Source organism: Heterocephalus glaber, unplaced genomic scaffold (assembly GCF_053883595.1).
Source record: "Heterocephalus glaber isolate CG9 unplaced genomic scaffold, H.glaber_assembly_v1.0 deba00001688, whole genome shotgun sequence".
Taxonomy (NCBI): Eukaryota; Metazoa; Chordata; class Mammalia; order Rodentia; family Bathyergidae; genus Heterocephalus; species Heterocephalus glaber.
The window spans coordinates 6,282,244-6,298,312 of record NW_028258413.1 but is presented as its reverse complement, the minus strand read 5'-3'; the positions used below and the strand labels follow the sequence as shown (position 1 = coordinate 6,298,312).

Genomic DNA, 16,069 nt, shown 5'->3' with positions numbered 1-16,069 from the left:
TATTATCTTGCAATTACATCATACCAACATAGAATTTTAAAATACATCTTTGAGCAGAATACATTCCTAATAAGAGATGGATAAGCTGACTGACAACTGTGTCATATATTTCCACTTCCATGAAACAATTGTGCTACAGGATCTCACACCCTTCAAAAATAGAGTAGAGCCGGGGATTTAGCTCAGTGGTTTCACTGCCTGCTGCACAAGCGCAAGGACCCGAGTTCGATCCCCAGTACCAAAAAGAACAAAACAAAACAGAGTAGAAGTTGTAACAACATAAGAGAAACTTAATTGTTACGAAAGTCATTAAAGCACAATAATGTTCCTTTGAACTATATGTTCATCTGAAATACCAAATGCTTTCTCTTGGGCTACTAACTCCGTTCACAACAGCCCATTCATAACAGTTGAAGTCAGAGAGCAATTCTCTGGGATGAAATAATCCTCATTCAAAGCAACTTTCATTTTATCCCTGGACATTTATCTCAGAAAAATAAAACTGTATGTTTATATTAATATTTATAGCAGCTTTGTGAGTAACAGCCAAAAACTGCAAACAATCAGATGTCCTCTGACAGGTCAAGGGTTAGAGTACAGCACATTCATACCACAGAGTACTACTCAACATTTGGCAATCTAGATAAATCTCCAGAAAGTCACGTTGAGTGATAAAAACACTCCCAAAAGTCTACAAGCTCTACACTTCCATTTATATAATATTCTTTTTAAACTCTGCGGTGTTTCTCAGGCTGGCCTTGAATCCCAGACTCAAGTAATCCTCCAGCCTCAGCCGCCCAAATTGCTGGGATCACAGGCACATACCCCCACACCTGGCTTCCATGTATATAATATGGTATTATTGAAATTACAAAATTATGGAAATGGAGAACAGATGAGCGGCTCAGGGGGTGCAGGATGGAGGAAACACAGAGGGGAAATGGAAGAGCATCTAAAAGAAGAAAAAATGACTTCTTGGCAGTGAATGAATCCTTGGATCTTGACTGCGTTGGTGTCAGTATTCCGCCTGTGACGTTACTACAGTTTTGTAAGATTTTACTACTCGTGGAAACCAGGTAAAAGGATTTCTAGATATTGTCTCTGACACCTGCATAGGAATCTACAGTTTTTCCCAAACCAGAAGTTCCCTTTGTGCCCAGCATCCATTCTTTCTCCTGGTGCGACCCCCTGGTGTTTCTAGGAACCACTTCCCCCTACTTCCGGCCCACGCGCTCAGAAGGCCTGAGGTAGCCATGGGCTTCTGGATAGATCGTAGTTCTGCTGACCCATGAGCGCAGGCCATCTCTGACCGGTGATTGGCTCAGAGACAGTCACGTGGTTCAAGTGGGCACCCCTGGGGGTTAGATGTACAGCTGGGGAAGGAGGCGGTACTCTCTGCTGATGTTTCTAAGTTTTGTGGGTTGAAAAGCTCCACCTAACGGAAGCCATCAAGCCAAGTGCGAGTTCAGAGAAGGGAGCCAGGGTAGGGAAAGCAACACCAAAGTTGGCCAGACTTGAGTCTTGAGGATAGCGTTCATGGTCTTTGACATAACCACACCCAAGGATGGTATCTCCCCACTAGATTTCTCAAATATATGAACCAAAAGTATCCTGTTGGCCTAAGCTTGAAAAAACAAAAAACTTCATAAAGTCTTGACAAAGATTAGAATCACATTCAGTGCACAACAGTTAAGTGTTTCTAACAACAGCATGGTAAAGCTTGAAATACTTTTCACCATTACAAAAACATTTTATCCTCCCTCCAGTAAGAATCTGCTTTGTACTTTTATGCCTAAGTGTAATACCTGTCCTCTTGTCTGATCCTGGTGTCCCCCCAATCTTGAAAACCCGGCGCTCCAGATGGATGCTCTGTTTTTGTTCTTGCATATTTTTCTGTTGGGGAATACAAGCAGATTGATTTGTAAGAATTTTTGTATATAGAGGAAATCAGTTCTCTCTAGGTCATACATGAAAAACACTTTATCTTACTGGGCATTTTGACTTTCAGCTCAGGTGAGATGTTTATTCTATTCAGAAGCATTTAATTTTTCATAGTTACACTAACTAATCTTGTTTTTTATTGTTTCAGACTTTCCTGTCATGCTGAGGCTTTTCCTACTTCAATGTTATTCTTAAAAGTTGCTCATATTTTCTTCTGTCATTTTTATAGTTTTTAATTTTTAACAAGTACAAATAAGGTAAAAGCACTGTAGCGATGACATTTTCCCCAAGTGATTACATATTGTACAGACAGGTTTTTCCTTATGCACTGGCCGCCACTGAATCAAGAGGCCAACATTCTCATGTGCCAAATCCTTGCACAAAGCTGAGTTTTGAGTTTGAGGGTTGATATTTTGAATTAGCACCATACGGTTTAAATATCATCAACTCTGCAATACAATTTTGCATCTGCTAAAACAATACTCCTTTTTACAAGCACACACACATGCACACACACACATATATATGTATATATATATTTTTTGGTATCAGGATCAAACTCAGGACCTTGCTCTTGCGAGGCAGATACAGTGCCACTAAGCTAAATCCCTGGCCCAATGCTCCTTTTTAATATTTTTGGTTTTTCAGAACTTTTCTAGGTTTTTTTACATGTTTATTCTTCAAAGTGAAGGTTAGAATGTTTCATCAAATTCCCCACCACCTTTACCTCAAGATATAAGGATTTTGATGAATATTACTATGCATACAGAGTAAACTTTAACAGAATTGACTTCTTTCAAACTGTCAGGCTTACATTGCCTATAGTACATTCCTCCATTTCTTCATAATTGTATTTATCTACTTCCTGTTACAAATCTGTCTAACTTGATATTAGGTGTCATTACATTGCAAATGTAAAGAGAATATTTTCTCTTTATTTTTTCTGGATGAGAATGTGGTATGTCAGAAAGCTACCAATTTCATTTAGTTTATAATCATTTACCATCTTTATAAACTACCTACCTTAACAAAAAATCTTTTTTTGTTTGTTTGGTTTTTTGACAGAATGCAGCTAGGTAGTTCAGGCTGGCCTTGAACTCATTATGCAGCCCAGCCTGGCCTCAAACTCATGATGAACCTCCTTCCTCACCCTCAGAAGTGCTAGAATGTGCCACCATGCCTGGCTAAAAAATCTTTATTTTTTAAAAATATTCATGTCTATATCAGTTTTTTCAATGTTTTTAAAGATTGATTTAAAATACCTAACAATTAGGTCATTAGTACAATTTAAAATTTAAAAGTGACTGATGATTTACAATACATATACATACACATAGCAACATAAATATGTACATGAGAATCCTCTGGGCTGTGACATGTTTCCTTTTCGAATTTAAACATCAGCAAAAGCAAGGACTCAGTAGAGTTCTTCCTCAGCGCCATCACTTTTGTTTCTCCAGCAAAAGCATGTTCTTCCCTCAGCTGAGGGGCTCCATGCAACCACTCTTCTCAGTGATTTTTCAAAAATCAAATAAGAAAAAACATCTCATCTTATGATTCATTTACATCTTCTTTTACCAGATCTGCAGCATCTGATTAACAATGCACATAAACTTGGCTCTGTGATTTTGTGTTTAGATAATGGTTGAAATCCATTAAAGTATCCTTTTATGGTTGATGTTCTGTCAGCCAAACATCCAACAGATTCTTTTTATAGATTTATAGATTTGATCTGCAATGTCCTGGAACACGGTTTTCCAGCTCTTTGGCCTCAAGCAGATGCTAATTAGCAGGCATTATCTTACCGCTCCTGTGGTGTGCAGAAACATGAAAATCCCACCTTTCCCTGGAAGTGTTCTTTAAGGGTGAACCAAAGGAATTTCTACAACATTCCCTGCAGGCACTGTTCAAATGACAGGATCTTTTTTAACCCTTTATGTACTAAATTCTATTTTCCTATGTCCTATCTCAGTTTCACTTAAAAGTCCCTTGCAAGAAAGAAAAGATATAACCTCTTTGAGATCTGACTATATACCAAGCTGATCTCATTGTTTTGAATGCATTTTTGCATGGCATTAGTTCTTTTTAACAGTTGTTAGCTCCTAAGCTACTTCAATGCCCAATAAGTAAAATTGCGTGTTACTTGTTTGGCTGATCAGTCAGTATATTTTTCTTAATGTGTAGCTAAGTGAAACAACAATTTCCTTATCCTTCCCTGAAGCTGCCAATTTCACAAAAAAAGTTTATTAATCAAGAAATGAAAGAAATTTGGTGTGTCGTTTGCTTTTTGGAGAATGATGAAGTCACAAGGTTTTTACGAGTGTTATATTTTCTTAAAGAGCATGTTGAGCTACAGAGGAGCTCTACTGAAAATATAAAAGATTTGTTTGTCCTTTCCTAGACTTTCTTGACCATAGTAACTGGATGACCTTAGCCACTCCTACTTTCTTCTCACTAATTCTGCTAATGAGACAGATTAGTTTGTATGTGAGTCCTAACAGTGTAGATCAAAGTCCTTCATAAAATGAAACTACTAACAGTGCCTATTAATTGAGTGATTGTTACGCATTGGGTACTTAGCTAAAACCCTACTTGTATAATTTCATGTAATTATTTTGAGTTTGATGCTACTCTTATTCTCATTTTAATGAAGAGAAAACTAAGGCTTAGAGGATGAAAATCAGAATGCAAAGCCTGAGCTCTTTCAGGACTGCATAGCCAGTGAAAGAAACTAAGAACTGTGTCTGCTCCTGGTGGGAGTGGAACACTGAAGAATTTAGGGGATGTCTGTGGGTTAGCTATTATGATAATGGAAATGAGACGTTACTCAATTCTCTCACACATGATCTTCCTGAACTCCACAGCCAGACTGTCCAATCGATGTTGCTCCCATTTCACCTGTGGGATCGCCTTGAAGTCACATGGCTAGCAAGCAGTGGAGACGGATCTGAACTCAAGACTTGCAGATCCAGCATTCCTACTTAATGGCTCCCAGACATGGGGGCAGGGGTGGCAAACTTGCCCCTCAGATTCACACCCACACCTCCCTGAGGCTCACAACCCCCTTAGTGTAGACAGGATCCCAGTCTCGAGAGGACCACATGAGCTCTACTACATGGAAATAACACCTCTCTCATTAGCATGTGTCCTTTTATGTCCCCTTTTTCCTCGTGGATGTCAACCAGGTGCTAACCAAACCAGTTAAAATGTGGTAACATCTGATGCTGCACACACTTACCAACACATTTCATAAAATTCACCAGCTGCCTGAACAGCATGTAGATACATGAACTGTTTCACCTTCCTTATTCTGTACAATCCCACATGCCGGTCACCGTGGGCTACTTTTGGCAACTCTCCAATGACTTTCCAAACTCTCCTGTGTGTCTGTCAGGGCCATACTTGTTCTGGGCCCTGTCTACACAGCAGATGTGGCTGTGTTCCTCAAGGATTCTGTGTGCGCTACTGTACACCTCAGGCTCCCTGGAAACTACACTGGGGATGTGTGTATCCAGACCAGCTGGGGTTCTTGTTCCCAGCAGTGGCTGCCATGATGTGACCACATCCTGAGTGCATTCCTACAATTGTGCATGGTATTTTTCACCTCACTTCAGAGCTGATGAAACTGAGGCACTGCAGTGAGTCTCAACAGTATGCTTGAAAGAGCATAATGAGCCACGACCCTACTCCAGGCGACCAGCCCCAGGCAGCAGCACAAGCAGGACTTTGTCCCCTTCCTGCCCAGCGGCTGTCCTTTGTGCACCTGGACTAGCGTAGGCTTTATGATTTTTCCTTGCATCTAATTGATGCACTACAAGTGTATCTTCCCAGTATTCTCAGAAAGCAAGTCATAGATTTTGTACTTGTTGACAGTCCTGTCTGCTTTACTATCGAAAACCACCACTTTCATTTTAAATTTTACCCACGCTTCTCATTTCCCTCCTTTAGATGTCTGGATACCTTTCTGGTCCTCTGGCTTCTGGTCTTCTGCCCACATGCACCTCAGTGTTCCTGTTCAGCTCTGATACAAGCCCAGTCTCACCATGATTCCTAAGATGTATGGGGAAAGAAGAGGAGGCCAGGGAGGGCCTGCAAGGTATATTCTCAAAGACAGGCAAAGGGGCAACAGAGAAGTTGAGGGCTGGTCGTCTTCTCCATTGCATTTGCCTCTACTTCAAAACATCAGTATTTCCACCACCACTTGAAGCTCCCGGGATTTTTGCTATACCCAAGTAGGCTGACCTAGCAGGATCTGACAAACAACCAGACGGTGTAATCCCAATCTTTGGTAAAAAAAAAAAGCAACAGGCATAGGTGATTGGCAACATATTAGGTTAATTCCCCCAGAAAAGCAGATCTCAGCATGGTATTAAGGCTGCTATGCAACCCTCTGGCCTCCACCAATAGACCTCCTTTGAACTCTTTCTCCCAAGGGTCCTTCAAAGAAGACCAGAAGACGTCCATGGAATTCTGGGATAAGAATAAGAACATTTTCTCTAGATCAAAATCAACCATGTAGAACAAAGATTTCTGACTAATGTATTGACTAATTAATGTTCAGTGTTAGTTTAGTAAGAAAATTGTACTTCTAGTAACTATTTGCCACTACAAATAGACAAGAAAGTCAGTTAGGGCCAGGCATGCTGGCCCATGCCAATAATCCCAGCACTCTGGAGTCTGAGACAGGCGGATCGCTGCAAGTTTGAGGCCAGCCTAGGCTACATAGTGAGACCCTGTCTCAAAAAACAAAAACTAAAGGTCAGTTAGGGAAACACTAGCAAATCCTAGTCTCATGTTCTGGAGCAAGAGCTTCTAGAATAACACTTCCTCTCACTTCTACAGGATATTCTGTGTTTTCCAAAGCAGAAGAGGCAGGTGATTGGGCAGATTAAAGCAAGTGGCTATGCTGGTGATGTGCACCCTCCCCTGCTCTGGCTTTCAGATCTGCAGAGGAGAAAGGGTGCTTTCAGGGGGCCACAGAGAGCAAGCAGTCCCAGCCTGGTGAAAACCATGCCAGTGCCCCAAGGGTGCTGACAGAACACTAGGGAGCACCGCGCTCAGACCACAGCCCTTCTACGCCTCTCGCTCTGGAGCTTCGTGCTGCCCACCGCCTTCTCGCACCACCACGCCTCTGCCTTCTCCTCCAGACCCTCAGCACCACGGGGTGAAAACACAGGTGTCCCAGCCCCAGTGCCCTCTCAGAGTCCCCCTCCCTCTCTTTCAGCTCTGGGGTTTAGCACAAGTGAGATGGTCATTCTGAGCCTGGCTTCTTTACATAATTTTGTTAGATTGTGCCAAAGCATACACTGAGGGGAAAACAGTCAAACTTTCCACAACTAAAGAAACACCTACACTGCATGGTCAAACCTGGCCTTAACAGCTGCCCACTTCACCCCATTTATTTGACTGCTGATCTTTCAACTCATTCCAAACTCAGGATTCATGGGCTGAGAATAATGATCTGCCTCTTCAGACTTCAACAAAGTCCTCTCCAAGGTGATCCAAAATGCCATAAAATATTTCTTTGAGCACCTACCCTGTACTACTAAAAACCTTACCAAACCCAGATTTTCTTACTTCCTGATAAAATCAGGTCAAATGCTAGACCTTTGTTCCATCTGAATCTTACTTGGTTGAGCCCACAGAATCTCAGAACCGAGAATAACTTTATGGACTAGTGACTAAGCACCTTGCCCTAAGTGACAAAACTCCCTGTTAACAGAAGGAAAACTGGTCCCAGAGACTTCCCATTCAAGGCCAGTTCCCTTCCCTGTGAGATGATTCTGTATGTGCCTTCATTCCTTGTTTTAGGCCTCAAAGAGATGCGGGGTGCTAACCACAAAACACCAGAGCTGGAAGAACATTAGAGAACAGAAATACCAGCTCTCCTTTGTCTACTGATGAGATGACTCCCAGCCCTGGACAGCACAGATCTGCTAGACCATGCAGCTCTTGGATCTTAGTTCTTTGCACTTCCCTGCTTGCAGATGCCCACTCTAATGCCTGCCAGCCAGAGCTGCCGTGTCCTTTCTTTCTGACCGACAGCAGAGAAAATAGTGGATAGCTAACTTGCTGAGTAGAAGAATAAAGAGTACATTACTATAATTGCCACATAACTCTCTGCAGAGACTATTTTACTGATTCATTTAAATAAATTTCACCCTAAAACATACTATCTACTTTCTTGGTAATAAGATTTCCCAACCTAGCATAGAAAATAGAATACCAACCCCCTTTTTGGGTAGAAAACAATTTGGTGATGAATGCTGAAGAAAACCGTTAGTCATGCAAAGCCATATTAAGCTGTTTCCCTAAGAAGACAAGGACTATTTAACGAAGCATGGCCCAACAATAATTAAAATTAATAAGGAGAAATTTACTGCATCTCTGCACATTGGACATTTATCACACATCCTAGAGCACTGGGAATTAAAATCAGAAATATTTGTTTCTGTAGAAGTAAAAAGGTAGAAAATAATTAAGAAGAAGCCAAACAGCATTTTGGTCATACTTTTTTTAAAAAAAATGATCTCACTTCAAAGGTAAATATGTGAGCTGAGTGAGGGCCACACATATACACGTCCCCTTGCTGGCTCTGCTGAATAATAATGAGACTGCTGAGACTCCCACAGCTGGAACGCTTCAGGAAGAATTCACTCCAGAGACTGCTTTATTCTGTGTCTCCATGGAAGATGCCAGGATGAATGAATCGCTGACCAACTCAGAACTGTCACGGGGCAGGCATCCAGGGGTGCGAATATAATTGGGACGCTTCTGTCCCCTGAAGTCCATATCCCAAAACCCTAAGCCACAGGGTGGTGGCATTAGGAGAGGTCTGTGAGGGGTGACCTGGTCCTGAGGCCCAATCTGATGCAGATGGAAAGAGTAGCCTCACAGAAGGCCCTGGGCAACTGGGGGCACAGGTGGATGGCAGCACGCTTGCCCAGCACATGTAAGGCCCTGGATTTGAGACCCAGCAATGCAAAAATTAAATAAAAGGGACCTCCGAGGGTTAGTGAGCACCTTCACCTGTGAGGACTGTGAGAAGATGCCATTGGACCTGGAAATGCCAGAACCCCACAGTGAACTCACCAGCGCTTCAGTCATGGATTCTCCAGCCTCCAGAACTGCAAGAAAGAAATTTCTGTACATGGTTTATAACATTTTGCTGCAGCAACCCCAATGGACTAAGACAGGCTCCATCTTTAGAAGACTAAAAGAATTCAAAATGTGCAGTGAGACCACCACAGAGGGACCCAGGCCCAAGCCCAAGGGGTGAACCCCAGATGGGACCATCAGCAAGGCTCCTGCCTCCCTTCTGAGGTTTGAGTCACTGGCTAGACCGGGAGCAAGACTGATGCTGTCCGCCCCTGTAGTCAGCACAGCCAGGACAAAGCTGGCCCCTCCCAGCTACACCCACTCTCTTTCTCTCTGTCCTCATCATTTTCTAAGAGCCCCCTCTGACTCTCGGCTTGCCCACCTCTTCCACCTTCTAAGTCTGCAAAATTTGTTCCTAAAATAAATCTGAAAGGAGAGGAACCCTGCCCGTTTGCCCTTGGTATTATCCATAGTGCCCAGTATTTAGAAGGTTCTCAAATACATGCTGAATAAACTGCTTATTGAATTTGTTCTCTTGAACTAGGAAGCAAAAGGCAATAAGGCCCTGGGACTACAGTTAATTGCATCCCAGCTGTCGTATCAGAACGGGTTACGCCTCTTGGCCCTATCACTTAATAAACATGTGGCCCTGGCTAGGTTGCTTAACTTTTCTGGAGTAAGATTGTAGTGTGCAGCTTTAGCTAAGCTGGAAACACATTTCTAAGAATTCTTCTCCTTGTCTGACCTACACAGGGACTGGTCAAAGAGCTGGGAGCAAGTCTGGAGGGCAAAGCTGCAGCCCTGGTGATTTCTACTTCCTGAGCTCTGGACCAGGACAGATGCTAGGGCAGCTCATTCATGCTGTCCCTGACCTGCAGGCTCCCATTGGAGCAGGGAAGCAGCCCAGTCTGCAATTCACTCAACACCTTGCCTGTGAGGTTGGTGTGTGCAGTACCTGCTCCTCCCTGAGGCTGGGGTAGATGGATACAGATTCTTCTCTGGTCTCATGGCCTCCGATGTGACCCCAGTGGGCCAAGCTTGTTCTTGCTCACACCTACTTTATGTCCACCTTTCCCACCTGCTGGCCTCCTCTGCTGACAGAGACTCTGCAGCCACCATAGACGCTCAGCCTTGCATGGACCATTCAACTGGCTCCTTCATTAAGATCTAGCCCTAGAGTGAGTCATGGATTCTGCAACTCAGCAGTATTCTTTCTCGGATTTAACCTGAATGATGCCCTTTCAAAATGCCAATTTTATCACCTGCGCTATCTATAAGGAAGCTGTATCACTATTTTCTCAAAGTTTTGGTAATTAAATGAGTTAATGCCTGTGCACCATGTTTGGTCCCTGGCACACAGCTTTTCAACAGAGAATAATTTATATTAAAATATCTTTCAATAAAGAAAATAAAAACTCCCCTGAGATCAATCAATTCTGCTGATATATGTGCACATATTAGGATCCATCCAATATTCATCAGTGATTAATAGTTTACTTCACCATTTCTATTTTGTCATCCAATATGCCTAAGGGGGAGATTGTCTAGTTGATTATAACCTGTTTAATAAAAGAAAGCTTGGATTTAGCTTTCTTATGTATGTTGGTATGAGGATTTGCACTGTTTTTATGTGTATTTTTGTAGGGTTTTTTGAGGAGTAAATAGATAAAAGTCAACAATATCCAAAGAACTATATACTCAGATGAAAATAAACATTAAAAAATTCCATATCAAAATTTCCAAGATTTCTACCCTGCAAAGGTCATATGTAGGATATTTTCTTCTATTTGTAGCACTGCAACTTGGTAGCTATCAATCTAAATGTTTAAGAAGAACACTCAAAGAGCAGTAGCAGCAATAAGGATTATTGATCTCTTGCTCTCCCAAATAGGAAAAATCCCATGCATAAATGAAGGATCTGCTTTCTTAGAAAAACACAATACACAGGACCTCCAATAATGACGGCACATTCTAGCCTAGCAGTACCCTTGGGGGATACAAATGGAGCCCAGGAGCGGCTGTCAGGTACCATCCATGGGCTGTGATAAATACAAAAGACCTCGAGTCTCCAGAGACCACAATTCTGCCTGTCCTTGTCCTCTGCTACAAGATGGCAGACACAATATGAATTCTCATAATGTTGATAAAAATCCTGTGGATTAACATGAATATCTACATGTAAGATTTACACAGCAGCCTAAATGGGGTTTTTATTGTAATGCTGGGGAAATAGTTGGCATAATATTTAGTATGGCTTTGTAAGACTTGAGTTTTTAAGGTTGCTATTCAAAATTCTATCTATTTCTACCTGGGACTTAGTTTGCAAAAAAGATTATCTTCAAAATTAAAGATTGTAGTGTTACAGGCACATTTAATTGAAATATATTACCCCCTTAGTGCAATGAAAACTTTAAATACTTTTCTAACAATTAAAAAAAATTGTTATCACTCATGGCAAAAGTCAAATGTGAAAATTAAGCAGATGGGCATTTTATTTATTCTCTACTTCCTAAAAATCCTACAAATTTATACTTAGTGCCTACATTTATAAAATTGTTTTATACATTTGAATGTTGAAGTACAAGATAAAATCCCACTGAAGCCTTTTGTTTCATTATCAATTTAGTAAAATTACACAGATATGATTTTAGTGGTAAAAAAATTATATACAGACACTAAGAAATTGTGGTGCACACCTAGATTTCATCTCCTCTTAGAGTATCTATTCTCTTTAACATGAAGCTATCTGGCTTGTTGTATGTTGCATTTTTTGGACCAGGCTGCTGGACTCTATCCCTTACTGAGTACGTGTCCATGAGCTTGATGCCTACATCCATCCACTGGTTACCATAGCAGGAAAATGTCTATAAGCACTCAGAACTACCTCACTGCTTAGCGACCAGCACCAAAACATCACAGACCAGCACAGATTTGGGAAATGCAGCAAGGGGATAGCAGTAGATTGTGTTATTATTAGTGTCCCCACCTGATATCACCTGAACACCTCCAGGCCTCCTCAGCCAGCAGACCCAAGCTGTGACTCACAATGGACCAGCGGAGGCCCTGCCACCCATAGTTTCTATCTGTTTTTCTTCTCTGTCTAGCAGCCCCCTGAGCATTCAGTCCTGCAGCACAGCTAGAGGCCAGTTTAAACCTTGTGTTCCCCGTTTGAAGTCAAATTTGGTCACTTCTTTCCTTCAAGTGCAATCAAGATAGCTTCTGACTATCCTGAGAAATGCTTTCCTTATACACAATTCTTTCAAATCTGATCAGAAATTGAACATGTAAAAACTGAACTAAGGAACTGCTTTGGAATAAGAAATATTTGGCTAACACTCCTAGAAATAACAAAAGTGATTCAGATAGGATGGTCACGGTCTTCAGGGTCCGCTCCCTTGCTCTTCGCCGGGCAGGTGTGTGTGTGACTGCACCATCAGAGCTCCTGAGCCCCTCTGCTACCAGTCCTGTTCTTTATTCACTTTCAGTGCTAAGAGCTGCTGCCATCCTAGAGGAAGCAAGGAAATAAAGTCTAGTGGGTTTAGAGAAAGAATCTAAATAGCCTGTGTTTGCACTTCATCACTGGCCCTTGTCTGATTGTAAGAGATCACAAAAATAGCTCATTCTCACAAAATGCCTTGGGATGTAAAAAACATTTGAAAGAACTTCAAATCTCATATTATGTCAGGATGAATATGCACTAAAAGCCTGTAACAGAATGAGGTTTATGCTTTGTTTCCAACTTCTTGCCGAAAGTATACTCTATGTAAACATAGTTTCCTGAGTACGCGACACTTAGAGCTCTTCTTTATCCTGAATGCTCAGAGGGTTTAGGAAACAGGGACAGGGAATAAGAAAAAGGTTTTCCCTGACTGACTGTACACCACCATCTAACCATATCTCCCTCATAAAGGCCCCCTCATTATCTCACCTGGACAGCTGTGGCCCCTGAGCTGCAGAGACTGGATATACACTGGGGAGAGCACCTCGTTAGGAACCAACAGCAGAGCAGATTTTATGGAGCACGAACACCCTGACCACTTTTCCTTAACTATCGCTCTTTCAGACACAGCCCACATCCCACTCTCACGGAACCTAAGGTTTACCGGTCCAAACCCTAATTCCAATCTTCTCCATCATTCCATTGACAGTGGGCCCCCTGTCTCCTCCAACATCTCAGGAATGAAGTACGGGAGGTGGACCCGCCCATCCATCTCAGGGCACGTCCGACTGGTAAGTCTTTCTTCAGAAATCTCATGGGTGAGCATCTTACGGGGGCAGTGAAATTCTGCTTCCCGCTAGAGCATTTGCTCTGCATCACTGTGTCTGCGAGAAAACAGACCTCACTTTTTCTTCCCTTTGGAGCATTCGTTCGAGAAGCGCTCAAGCCCCAGTATTCAGTCAGCTGAAGAGAAGACGTGCTGGGCCACGAGGCTCCTGCTGAACATGACCCCTTCTCACCACCCTTGCCTTCACTCCTTCTCAGCCACTCGGTCCACTTTTCCTGCTGCAACAACGCACTGGAGACTGCCGAGCCTGTGCATAACACACAGTTATCGCTCGCAGCTTTGGGGGCTGGGAAGTCCATGGTGAAGGTGCTGACGAGGTCAGTTCAGTTTCCGGGGAGGGCCTGTTTGCTCTGTCTCGATGAGGAGCAAAGCAGCTCCCCGCACCTTGTCTGCCTGGTGCTCCCCCACCCAGGAGCGCTCTGCGGGGAAGCTCAGCCTCAGCGTGGGAATCAGAGGGACACATTCGGACAGTGGCCCCTTCCTCCTCGCCTGACTTTTCTGGAAATGGGTACCTCTGCCCCGTCAGACCAGCAAAGTTCCGTGCTAGCGACACAGGCCGCTTTCTAGCCACCTCCATGACCAGTCTTCTCACTTACAAAATGGAGATAAAGCCACTTAACTCAGCCTTGAGGATTAAGACCCAGTGACCAGTAACAAAAATCTTTAAAGTAGCTATTACACAAGTTCAGTACATAATATATGCAGGTAAAGTGTTTCAAATTCGAGTAACATTTTTAAAATGACTGAAGGAAGGACTAGAAATTGAGGAAGGTGACTCAATACTAATACATCTCAAAGAGTGAATCTCTATGAGCACTAATATTTCTAAATAAAAGATTGGGAAAATGTCCTACCTATGTGCAAACCCTTTGAGGAGACGACTCTTAGACCAAGTGAGAATAGCTTATACTACGGTCTGTTTCTACCAGCACTCCTAACACCGAATGTGTGGGTATTTTCCACACCAACAACCAATTCTCCAACTTCCCAAACACCAATTGCACAGCCAATGAGACAATTCAGTGCTGGCACTAACTCCCAGAGCTGGCATCAGACCCCACTGGTTGAGATCTCCTACCAGGCAGCCCCCAGCTTCTGCAGACAATCCCAGGCCTTCTGTGCTTCTGACCAGCCAGCTACAAAGCGGGCCTTCCTGCCACTTTCCTTGCCCTTGATCCTTTGTTATGGGGCTCAGAGCTCAGGGAGGGGGTTTACTCACCACTCCCAACTTATTTTCCCTGGGGCTGAGCCACAGATCCCAGTCGTGAAGGAATTACAACTGCAATTATGTGATTTTCTCCATCCTAGTCTCATATACACATTTTCTGAGCCATATCTGATTACACACTTTTTTCCACACATTTGAACCTCACAGACAAGGAGGAAAGTAGAAAAAAAAAAGCAGACCTTATCTATACATAGAGGTCTCAAGATTAAAATGTATGGTACGTTTTCAAACTAGAAGGAAAAAATAGGGCTTTCATTTTTTTCTTCCAATCATCAAGGCTTCAGGACACATTTTTAAAGAGTACAAAAACCATCCTTGAGGGGCTGGGGATTTAGCTCAGTGGTTCTGCTGCCTGCCTTGAAAGCTCAAGGGTCTGAGTTCAATCCCTGGTACCAAAAAAAAAAAAAAACAAAAAAACTCACTCTTGAGGGGATCTAATATAAAACATTTTGTATGCATTTCACCTACACTGGCATTAACAAGTATATCAAAAGTCAAATTTTCAATAATTAAATCTAAAGCAACATTCTTCTTTCCCAAAGATTTACTGTGTAACTGTGCACTCACAGAGAGATCTACTGTTATTAAGGGTGCAAGTTATTGTTGTGGGTAAAGAACATTCATTCTTGTCTCTCACAGTATTGGGGGGGGCGTGCAGTGAGGAGTAGCGGTCATGTATACAAAGCTATCTCAGCAAAGTATTTGATATTAAAGAATGAGACTCATACAAGAACAAATCAAAACTCAATTTTATTGTCATATCTATAGGAACTATACTGAGCAAAAAGAGTGTCCATCACAAATATTAGAAATATCTACACTCCCATCTCACCTACATTTTAGGTAGAAAGTCTCTATTGCTCCTGAGTTGAAATAAATGGAAGGACAGAAACGCAAAATAAGAACAAGATTTCATAAGAGAAATAAGATATGTTAAAGGCCCAAGCAACGTGTCAACTGCAGAGTTGTAAAGTGTTATTAGTCATCATTCAAACTGTTCAAAAGTGGAAAGTCCTGCTTATAGAATAGGGTTTGACCATCATGAGATGGGTGTGGTGGTCAGGGTGGAGTGTCAACTTGATTGGCCATGGATCCACTCCAAGGGTTGGCAGGACACACTTCCGGGCTGGCCTGAGGCAGTGCTGTTGATCTGGGTACTTCCTCTCTTTCACTGGTCCTCTGCTCTACTCCACTACTTGGCTACCGTGAATAGAGCGGCTTTACTCTGCCACACCCTTCTGCCACAATAGCTGCCTGACTGAAACCAGAAGCCAACTGTGGCATGTTTTAATTGCATCATTAATGAGAATTTGAAAGCAGAATTTCTTTGCTTCTTTAAATGGTTGTGAAATCATTCATAAGTGGAAAGAAGTTAGAGAACTTTTACTTCCACGCAGTGTAAGAAAATGTGCATAAGCTTTGTCAAAAGCGAGGCCAGTATTTACTTGGTAAATGACCTTGGGTAGGAGAATGTTAATCTCTTGGAGTCTGTTTCATCATTGGCTGCATTGCTGGG

General features: G+C 42.4%; 1 long non-coding RNA gene across 5 annotated transcripts in view; it reads right to left on the bottom strand.

Moving 5' to 3' along the window:
* The window catches only part of LOC110345976 (uncharacterized), a 372,088-nt gene that overhangs the window by 310,564 nt on the left and 45,455 nt on the right, over nucleotides 1-16,069 (bottom strand). For all 5 annotated transcript variants that reach the window (XR_015446443.1, XR_015446444.1, XR_015446446.1 and 2 more), the window contains exon 2: nucleotides 1,806-1,893. This is a non-coding gene — a long non-coding RNA (uncharacterized LOC110345976). The remainder of the gene's footprint in view (nucleotides 1-1,805; nucleotides 1,894-16,069) is intronic.